The 3,752-nt window shown below is 36.1% G+C and overlaps 1 long non-coding RNA gene across 1 annotated transcript; it reads left to right on the top strand.

Annotated features, from left to right (window-relative positions):
* The first annotated feature begins 3,184 nt into the window (after positions 1-3,184).
* Positions 3,185-3,671, top strand: LOC112906436. Its single transcript, XR_003232363.1, has 2 exons — positions 3,185-3,419; positions 3,490-3,671. It is a non-coding gene; the product is annotated as an uncharacterized LOC112906436 (long non-coding RNA).
* Positions 3,672-3,752: the final 81 nt, after the last annotated feature.

Genomic DNA, 3,752 nt, shown 5'->3' with positions numbered 1-3,752 from the left:
ACATAGCATAAATAATATATCGTTTTTAACCGTGGTCAACAGAGTATTGGAGGGGGAAATGTAAAAATGAGGGTAAGCTTTTCTCACTTCCACAAGTAAGTGCTGATGAAAATACGTATTGCATTGACTGTATCATCATCATAAAGTCGTCAGTCCTAAGACTGGTTGGATACGCACCTCCGCTCTTTCCTATCCTGAGCTAATCTTCGCATTTCCCTAAAACTAGAACAATCCACATCTTTCGTTTTGTTTAGACTTAGTATATCTTAGTATATCTGTAGCTGCTGACTTTAGGCACGTTTTAATGCAGTTCCATTCTGTCTCTATGTCCCCGTTATTCGTTTCTCCCGCCGCCTTTAGTATTTCGTCTGTCCTTTTACCTAGCCTATCACGCGTTTCGTTACATTTTAGCTTTTCTAAGTCGAGACGTCTCCTACCTTCCCTCTTTTTCATAATTTTGTTATGATCGTTATCTATATCTGCTCCTGGATAACTCCTACAGTCCTTCACTTGATTTTTAAATCTTTGCCTAACAAGTATGTAATCTAACTGATATCTCCCTAAATCACCTGGCATCTTTCACGTATAGCGCCTCCTAACGTGATGGTTGAATAAAGTATTCGCGACGGTTAAGTTATGTTTATCGTAAAATTCTATCAGCCTATCTCCCCTATCATTTCTATTGCCTAATCCAAAAGAACCTGCTATTGCACCCACTTTAGCTTTACCTATCTGCGTTGAAGTCTCCTAAACTATAAGGTCTTACTGCCCTTTTACTAAACTTAACACGTCTTCTATATCTGCATACACCACTTCTACGTCTTCATCCCTGTAAGATGATGTAGGCGCGTAGATCTGCACTAATACCGTTTTTATCGGTTTCGGGTTTAATTTAACCATAACTATCCTATCGCTTTTATGTAAATAACATTCTATACTCTGCCCTATTTTCCTAAGCATTAAAATTCTTACCCCCGAATTACTTTCTACCGATACTGTATGCATTATTCTAAAGTCTCGACTCCAGAAGTTTCCAGCTTCGGGCGAACGGACTTCACTAAACCTACTATATCTAATTCTAATCTATTCATCTCTACTTTTAAATTTTCCAATTTCTTTACTGGCCTCATTGTCTTAAAGTTCCACGCTCCGACTCGTGAAATATTGTACCTACCCCTATTGCACTTATTGGTGACATCTCCCGAGGTAGTCCCCGCCCGGACATCCGAAGGGGGGAACAGTTTACGTCCGGAGTGCTTTACCCCAAAGGACGCCATTATTTTAGTTTGATATACTTGGAATATCATGGTGGTGGTGGTTTCCCGTTGCCTTCTACATCGTAATATTGTGCATCAGAGTGTCATACCGATCCTCTTGGTATCTGTCACCCTGAGTACCGAAAGAGCTGCTACCCTCTTTCAGGGACTTGTCTTAGTCTGGTTTCTCTTTAAGAACCTATGGTCCGGCTGCCTAAATCATCGAAACTCGCCCTCTAGTTTGTACAAAAGTGTCGTCAAGGTTCAAGTCCCGTCGGATCAGCATTGACTTAATGAATCATTTTCCATTCAAACTGATTGAAACACTATCTTGCTTTGATTAATTGGTTCAGTTTTTAATTACACGTCCAAACTTGTAGCTATAGTATTGAATTTCCTTTAAGGGAGTTTGTTGATATTCCTATCTCCACTGTAACTGTCAGTAATATACTTACATTGCTTTTTTCCTTGTATATTGTGAAATAGTTCCCTATTAGAGTAACCAAAGAGACTCATCGTTCGAAGTGAATCCTCTCAGTTTCGTATTTCTATTAGTTTACATAGCGGAATAAATAATAATTAGAGGAGTCGAATCCAAGATCAAGAAGAAGCAAATAATGCAGGATGGTGAGGCGGTTTGCCGTGTTTATTCACCCTGTGATGGTTCCTGCTATTTTATACGTTCCCCAGTTATATAAAAAGGTAGGCTAATAATATCATTATTATATTATTAAATCATTTATTAATTATAGTTAACCTATTGTTTGAGTAAATAAATTGTCTTTATAAGATATAACAATTGGTTACCTTCTCAGACATGAACGGCTAGTTAACATAGAGACATATTAGAAGCACAGACAGCAGTTAAGAGAGGCAGAGGCAGTTTAGATTACTATTTGCAAAGAATTAAAGTTGCAGGCTGATCTAGTTTTCTAGAAAAGCGAATATTGGTTTAAATCTGGAAGAAGGGGAGGTGCGGGTCCAACCAATTTTCGGGCTGAAGATCTTATGATCACGTCCTTTAACATTTGTTATGTTACATGATCATATAAATATCAAGAGTTATTTAAAAATGAAAATGCCAGTCAACAAAAAAAAATACGTGTAATTTTACAACACGCTACTGAAGTGAAACTTCTTCAAACACACAAACATACCGGGATAGGGGTTAAGGAATTGGCTTAATAGTGTTATTTGTACACTATGCTTCGCACGGGTGCAATCCTGATAGTAAATATAGTATAGAATGTCTTTACATACAACAATCACAGCTTTTTTGTCATTAGACAATACAAACCGGTCGGTACCGCCGCAACCGCTATGTCCCTGTATTTTAAGTCTGTAATATCTTCGAAAATCTTCATTTAAATTACATGCTGTAAACGGTCATATTTATCTATATTAAATGCACAATGTATTTAATAGTACTTAATCGGATAAGGATTAATGCTGTACTGATAAAAATCGCTTCGTAAATAAGCCATTATTTCTCGTAAAAAGTAAAGGATAAAAAATGGTTATTGTGGGTTATCCCTAAGAGATAGACATATACCATCCCAGACTTTTTTGTAGACCTTTTTAAGGTGTACAATAGTGCAGTATATTATTTTGATCTATCTTGTAGGGTTCAGCCAGCGTTTGCAATGTAAGCGCAAAAAATGTGTTTATTTGCGACATCACATTACAAACCTCTAAAATTATCAGTGTTTCTCTACTATATTATGAATGTATTGTACATATAAACCTTCCTCTTGAATTACTCTACCTATTAAAAAAAACCGCATTAAAATCCGTTGCGTAGTTTTAAAGATCTAAACATACATAGGGACAGACAGCGGGGGAAATGCGTTGCATGATTTCGTTACATAGCAACTCGCATGATACGAACTTACCCTACCGTACGTAAAGAAGTTTCACTTCAAAAAAGGTGTTACATTGCAGTCTATCTTAATTTCTTCTCCAGTTTTATGTTTGTCCAAATGCATTACCACAGATTGATAAAGATTACTTTTTAAGAGCGTTAGTCCAGGTGTAGTTAAAACAGACTTCCGAAGAGTAGCTGGATATACACCACAAAACGCAGAAGAAAATTTCCCGGGCATTACCTCCGAAGAAGTAGCAGACGCAATAATTTACGTGCTGAGTACGCCTCCGACAGTACAGGTATAATAACATTTTCATCTGTTTAGTGTTTTTTATTTCTTTTATTAACGTATTATCGTGTTTATTTTAGATAAGGGAATTAATACTAACCGCAGTTGGAGAATCTTTCCAGTGAAACTGTGCAAAACTTAACTGCTTTACACTTCTAGTGTTATTGTTGACACTAGACTGTTCAAAGTTGACGCAAGTTAAACGACTACATAAAATGAGAAATAAAAATAAAACTAACAACTACAAATTGATATAAAATAAGTACTTTTTGTTATTGCTAAATAATAATGTTTCAATTATGAAGTTATGATTGTTTGATGGAATTAAAAAATTAAAAAAAAA

This window comes from Agrilus planipennis, unplaced genomic scaffold, assembly GCF_000699045.2.
Source record: "Agrilus planipennis isolate EAB-ADULT unplaced genomic scaffold, Apla_2.0 scaffold82, whole genome shotgun sequence".
Lineage (NCBI taxonomy): Eukaryota > Metazoa > Arthropoda > Insecta > Coleoptera > Buprestidae > Agrilus > Agrilus planipennis.
The sequence above is the reverse complement of the archived record's forward strand: the minus strand, read 5'-3'. Positions and strand labels throughout refer to the sequence as shown.